The sequence below is a fragment of the Oryctolagus cuniculus genome, chromosome Y (assembly GCF_051225735.1).
Source record: "Oryctolagus cuniculus isolate XC-2025 breed Fujian yellow rabbit chromosome Y, ASM5122573v1, whole genome shotgun sequence".
Taxonomy (NCBI): domain Eukaryota; kingdom Metazoa; phylum Chordata; class Mammalia; order Lagomorpha; family Leporidae; genus Oryctolagus; species Oryctolagus cuniculus.
In genome coordinates this window covers 26,233,859-26,241,136 of record NC_142889.1, presented here as the reverse complement: position 1 = coordinate 26,241,136, position 7,278 = coordinate 26,233,859, and the positions used below count along the sequence as shown (strand labels likewise).

General features: G+C 42.1%; 1 pseudogene; it reads left to right on the top strand.

The window, feature by feature from the left end:
* Nucleotides 1-5,509: 5,509 nt before the first annotated feature.
* Nucleotides 5,510-6,930, top strand: LOC149119419 (palmitoyltransferase ZDHHC2-like; annotated as a pseudogene).
* The last annotated feature ends 348 nt before the right edge of the window (nt 6,931-7,278 follow it).

Genomic DNA, 7,278 nt, shown 5'->3' with positions numbered 1-7,278 from the left:
GAGCATGTTGTTCAATCTCCATGTGTTTGTGTATGCTCTAGGGATTCCTGAGTTGCTAATTTCCAACTTCATTCCTTTATGGTCTGAGAAGCTGCATGGTATGATTCTAATTCTTTTGAATTTGCTGAGACTTGCTTTATGGCCTAGTATGTGGTCAATCCTAGAGAAGGTTCCATGTACTGCTGAGAAGAATGTAAAATCTTTAGCTGTAGGATTGAAAGTTCTGTATATATCTTTTAGATCCATTTGGGCTATAGTGTCGTTTAAATCTACATATCCTTGTTGATCTTCTGTCCTATTGATCTGTCTATTTCTGAGAGTGGAGTATTGAAGTCCCCCAGTGCTATTGTATTGGGGTCTAAGTCTCCCTTTAAGTCCGTTAACAAATCTTTTAGATAAATTGGTGCCCTGTAGTTAGGTGCATATACATTGATAATTGTTATATCTTCTTGTTGTATTGATCCCTTAATCATTATGTAGTGCCCCTCTTTGTCTCTCTTAACAGTTTTTGTGGTAAAGTTTATGTTGTTTGATATTAAGATGGCTACGCCCACCCTATTTTCATTTCTGTTGGCATGGTATATCTTTTTCCAGCCTTTCATTTTCAGTCTGTATGGATCTTTGTTGGAAAGATGTGTTTCTTGTAAGCAGCAAATAGATGGGTTTTGTTCCTTAACCCAATCAGCCAATCTGTGTCTTTTAACTGGACAGTTCAGGCCATTCACGTTCAATGTGACTAATGAAAAGTGGTAACTTTGCCCTGCCATTTGCCAAAGATAAGTTCTAATATATGCTTTGAATTCCCTGAATCTTTTGCTGTGAGGTTTCCTTCCTTTACCTTCTTTCATATTGATGACCGTGTTTCTGTGTTTCTGTGTGTAACACATCTTTAGCATCTGTTGCAGGGCTGGACGAGTGGTGACAAATTCTTTCAATTTCTGTTTGCTATGAAAAGTCTTTATTTCACCTTCATTCACAAATGATAGCTTTGCAGGATATAATATTCTGGGCTGGCAGTTTTTCTCTCTTAGTACCTGGGCTATATCTCGCCATTCCCTCCTAGCTTGTAGAGTTTCTGATGAGAAGTCAGCTGTGAGTCTGATTGGAGATCCTCTGAGAGTAATCTGACGTTTCTCTCTTTCACATTTTAGGATCTTTTCTTTATGTTTCACTGTGGAGAGTTTAATTACAACGTGTCGTGGTGAGGATCTCTTTTGGTCATGTTTGTTAGGGGTTCTATGAGCTTCCTGTACTAGAATGTCTCTGTCCTTCTACAAACCTGGGAAATTTTCTGCTAATATCTCACTAAAAAGGCCTTCTAATCCTTTCTCCCTCTCCATCCCTTCAGGGACTCCTAGAACCCAAATGTTGGGTTTTTTAATAGTACCCTGAAGATTCCCGACAATATGTTTTAGATTTCTAATTTCCTCTTCTTTTCTTTGGTCTGACTGTATCCTTTCCTGTTCTCTGTCTTCTAAGTCCGATATTCTCTCTTCTGCTTCACCCATTCTGTTTGTAAGGCTCTCTATTGTGTTTTTCATTTGATCTATTGAATTCTTCACTTCAGTGACTATCACAGTTTCCTGTTGTACTAGTTGTCTCGTTTCATTTTGATTCCTCCTTAATATTTCATTTTCAGGAGAGGGATTTTCTATCTTGTCCATTAAGGATTTCTGTAGTTCAAGAATTTGTTTTTGAGAACTTCTTAATGTTCTTATCAATTTTTGAGATCTGCTTCTTGCATTTCTTCTATGTCATCATCTTCATAATCTTGAATTGGGGTGTCTTTTTCATTTGAGGGCGTCATGGTGACTTCCTTGTTTTTATTACCTCGGTTTTTGCGTTTGTTATTTGGCATATTGGAGATATTTGGTTTCTTCACTGTGGTGCTTTTTCTTGTTATACTATGACTCTAGATTAAGTGGACTGTCTGTTTTTGATGGAGCCTTAGAGGCTTGAGATGGGTGTGGCCTGAGAGCTCTGTTTGGTGTGCCAAAGATGACACTCCCAGGTTAGGCGTGGTAGATCTCTCTCTCTCTCTCTCTTTCTTTTTTTGATTCAAAAGGGAAGTAATTCCGCACAGCTGAATGAAGTTGGATGTAGTTAGCAGGCAAATGATATACCCACAGGAGCCAGAGATCAGAAGTTCTTTCCCAAGGACCAAACAGGGAATCTGTTCTGCCCTCAGAGTGGGCTCAGATTCTCCTTCAGTCTCCCACTAGGTTGCCAAAATTACAGAATTGTAGCATCTCTGGAGAGTGCTCATGTGAATTCTGTGAGTTCTCTCCCCCATTGTCTCTTTTTTTCACAGTCTCAGTTCAGTAGCACCACAGATTTACTAGGTCCTAATCTCCTGTTAATTCGCCCCGCCCAGAGTCAGGTTTTTCTGCTAGGCTCAGGGCCGGTGCAGACCTGAGGTCGCTCTGCTTATGACATATGTCCAAGATGGCGCCTGCACTTTGTCTTGCTCGCCCTTGAGAGGTGAGTGGAGAGAGAGAAACCCGTGTCCGTACCAGTCACCTTTTTCTTTTCTCTCTCTCTCTCTCTTCCAGTTAGCCTGGTGAACTTCCCCCCCCAGGGGTCGTTCCCTCTAGTCTCCTCTCTCCTCTTGCCTGCCAGTGTCTCGGGCTATTGAGGTTCGGCTCACCTCGCATTCCAGCGCTGGTGTGTTGAGTCTGACGCTGGTGTCCTGAACTGTGGGCTCCCACGCTCTCCACGCAGGTCCGCTGTGAATCATGCATTCTGGAAGAGTTTCTTCTGCTGTTTCCTCCCCTACTCTTCCTTGAACCTGCAGTATCTCCACTTTTATTAAACTATCTCTCCCCAGACTATCAGTGTGCTCCCTTCCTATTCTGCCTCTTGCCTCCAACTCCCATATACATTACAACACTCAGAAGTCCTGGGCTCAGCAAAAGGAGGGATGGATGTTATCAGTCATCAAAGATTTATGGAAGGGCACCCATCCCACATAAGCTCTCCTATATTCCCTGGATTTAGGTCACTGGTAAAATAGGTGTGGGAGGAGGAAACGGGAACTCAACAAAATGCACTCACCCCCATTTAAGGATTGCTTCTCCAAGGCCTCAGCAGCACACCCTGTTTATGCTCTGTCTGTTTTACTCCCTACCCCTGACCAAAACCCAGTGTTCCAGAATGCCTGGGGGGAGGCGAGAGGGATGTCATGAGGTGGAAGGAGCTGGCCCAAGTCCAAACAGAAGCCCTGGGAAACAGCTCTAATTAAGATAGCACACTGAGGAGTGATCTCATCCAGAGTGTAAACATGGCCCTGACTGATCTTAAGTGTGGGGGGACCTGCAAGGAAGGGCCAGATGGACTACCTAGCCCAGATCAATCTTCAGGGGCTGGACTTAGAGTGAGGAAAATGAGTGGGGGAGGAGAGCAGGTTCCCAGTTTGCAGGCTATGGCCAAAATCCCCAGTAACACCCAGCCAGTGGCAGGAATGTGGAGGAGGCCCCTCTTGAAATATTGGTGGCTACAGTCTCTTATGATCTCTGATGCTGGGGGGCTCAATCTTTTCCTTGGGAGCCTTCCTCCCACTTCTCTTCCTTCTGAGGAATCCCATGCTGGATCCTGGAGCCTGAGGCATACCAGGGGCCTGTGTTGGAGGGGGTGCTGTTCTCCACCTCTATGGGGACAGGCCACTCCCCTGTATGGTGGCTGTGGCCTTTTCCACTTTGAGGTCTTCTGCTTCTTTGAAACTTTAGGGAGTCCTCCAGCAGGTCCCCTGCTCTCCTGTTCAGTGTCCTTTTCTCTTTTTCTTGGCATGGTGGGTGTGGGTTTGCATAATTGCTTGTGTGTGAAATGCAATCCCTCCCTACTCTGTAGGAGCCTCTTCCTCCACCTAGGCCCTCTCCCACTCTTCCACTCCTGGAGATGATTGATATGAATAGTCTGCCTAGTTTTGTTCTCTGGAACAAAAACCACTTTTTAATTTTTGATACAATTTATACTATGGGCAAAGCATAATCCTGTAATTTACTGTGGTAATCTCACACAGAGATGAGCTAAGGAGAGAATTCTAAGGCTTCTGTCTAGTTATCACTTCTACTGATTAGTGAAGACATCAGGACAATGCTTTTAGATTCTCAGGCTTGCTCAGTTAAACTCAGCATTTTTACCTGTTTAGCATCTCTTGTTCCTTACCTTTTCTTTATTATAAGGGATAGAAACTATAGAAGACAAAAAAAAAAAAAAACTATGGAATACACACGATCATAAAAAAGGTTCAAGTCAAGATTCATTAATTTCTTTCCTATTGTTCTTCTGAGATTATTTTTCTCCAGTCAGAATGTTTGCTTCAATATTTGAGTAACATTTCAATTTTAATTTGAAATTGCATATATACTTATATATATATAAATACACTTTCACATGATGTTTATAGGTGTTAATGAACACTGATGATACACATATACTGACAGCAGTACAAAATTCAGATTCCTCAACTAATACAGTGAAGCCAGACATGGATAAGTCAGCTATTGTCTCACATTGGATCCTTTGGAGATTATATATTTTGCTGTCTTGTTTGTCTTTAGTTTCAAAAAGTGAAGCTATGAAGTGGCTAAGTATGGTTTACCTTGAAAATGGTTTGCAGTGGCCGGCACTGCAGCTGAATAGGCTAATCCTCTGCCTTGCGGCACCGGCACACTGGGTTCTAGTCCTGGTTGGGGTGCTGGATTCTGTCCCAGTTGCCCCTCTTCAAGGCCAGCTCTCTGCTATGGCCCAGGAGTGCAGTGGAGGATGGCCCAAGTCCTTGGGCCCTGCACCCCATGGGAAACCAGGAGAAGCACCTGGCTCCTGCCTTCGGATCAGCGCGGTACACTGGCCATGGCAGCCATTGTGGGGTGAACCAACGGAAAAGGAAGACCTTTCTCTCTGTCTCTCTCTCTCACTGTCAAAAAAAAAAAAAAAAGAAGAAGAAGAAGAAAAGAAAGAAAATGTTTTGCAGCATTTAATGGATCTATGACTTGGTGATTGTTGACTTTTGAAAGATTTGCAAAATTTTCAGTGATTTTCTTCTCCAACATTGTTTCTCTTTGTTGTTTCTCCTTTTTAATCCTTTCCACTTGGGCCTACAATTCAAATATGTCAGCAGTTTCTCTGTGACTTATTTAATTCCTGCATCATTGTCATTTTTCATCTTTTATTTTCTACCCATTTTAAGACTGGATATTTTACTCTCACTTTGATTTGGCTTTCTATAAACAGAGATTATGCGTGCATGTGTTGAACAACAACAACAACAAAAAAAACAGAAAGAAGAGGCATTTTTAAATCTACATGTAGAGCTGCCTCCTCCTGCAGCTGCCACCTCTGCCAGGCTGAGGAGCCAGGAGTCCACAGCACTGGCTCCAGTCTGCAGGCTGGGGACTTAGTGCCACAGCAGCGGCAGTAGCCGCAGTGCAACCAGCTTCCACCCCCAGGAGCACCAGGTGTGGCCAGCCCACCCCAAGGCCAGAGCTGGGCAGGTGGATGAGGCTGGAAGATGGTGCTCTCAGGCCCACTCAGCATCAGGTGGTGGTGCCGGTGGGTGCTGTCCTGGATCCCAGCAGAGTTCATCAGCTTCCTGTTGGGCTGGTCATACTATGCCTTCGCCATCCAACTCTGACTAATTTCCATGGAAAACATTGGTGAACAAGTTGTGTACTTAATATCTTATCACCTACTTTTCATGATGTTTGGTCCTACTGGAAAACTATCTTTACATTACCAATGGATCCTTCAAAAGAATGTCATCTCTTTTATGCAGAGAAAGAATTGTTGGAGAGAGAGCCAAGAGGACAACCCCAGCAGGAAATTCTTAGGTGAGCAGCCAGGGATCTTCCCATTTATACCACGGCCATGACTGGAGCCATCCACTACTGTGACAGATGCCAACTTATAAAACCAGATCACTGCCATCCCTGTTCCATCTGCAATAAATGTATTTTGAAGATGGATCATCATTGCCCATGGGTGAACAATTGTGTGGGAATTTCAGATTATAAATTCTTCCTTCTTTTCATGGCTTGTTCTCTGCTGTACTGTATTTTAATGGCTGCTACAGACTTACAGTATTTTGTCAAATTTTGGATAAGTGGTCTACCAAATACTCAAGCCAAGTTCCATATGAGGTTTCAATTCTTTGCTGCAGCTAGTTTTCTGTCAGCTCATCTTCTCTGTTTGGCTATCACTGTTGGCTAGTCAGCAAAAACAAATTTACATTAGAGACATCCAGGAGTCCAGTATTTCTTTTTTAATTTTTTTATTTTTAACTTTTATTTAATGAATATAAATTTCCAAAGTACAGCTTATGGAGTACAATGGCTTCCCCCCATACCGTCCCTCCCACCCACAACCCTCCCCTTTCCCACTCCTTCTCCCATTCACATCAAGATTCATTTTTGATTCTCTTTATATACAGAAGATCAGTTTAGCATACATTAAGTAAAGATTTCAACAGTTTACTCCCACACAGAAACATAAAGTGAAAAATACTGTTTGAGTACTAGTTATAGCATTAAATCTCAATGTAGAGCACACTAAGGACAGAGATCCTACATGAGGAGTAAGTGCACAGTGAGGACTCCAGTATTTCAACATGGAACTGATAAAAATGGATTCAAGTCAGGTCTCAGTAAAAAATAATGAGATAAGTTTTTGGTGATGAGAAGTACTGGTTGGTAACCATTTTCTCAAGTCTGAGTGCTGACTTGTTAACCAGGATCCTGAACAACCATCTACCCTGCAGGGCTGAATTCAACAGCTAAAAATCCTGAAAACCATCAGTTTCCTGCAAAGCCATAGAGAGAATCCCAGAGCCACCTTCTTATTGACCCTCAGTCTTAGACAGAAAACAACATAAACCTTGGAAGAGGCAAAGCTGGTATGAACAATCCTGCATTAACCATGGAGAATGAGACTTAATCCTCAAGCAAAGTAAATTCATGCTTTATTAATGTATCGATGCTGTACATGGATGAAAGGCTCCCATATGAAGGCACCATTTGGATATGCAGAATATGAGTTGATTGCAAGTTGTTACTTAAAACATAACACACTTTTGATCCAATATACAGAATGTTATAAGTAACAAAGATTCTTATTACATATTAAAATTTTTATGGTTTATGAATCAAAGAAGAAATATCTTCCATCAAAAACTTGGCCTAAATTCATGGGCCAGTTTTCACCTAAATAATGTGGGTAGCACAGTTTATTACTTAAAAACTTCATTGATTATCTGATTTTTTTTGTTTCAAAAATTGAGACTTA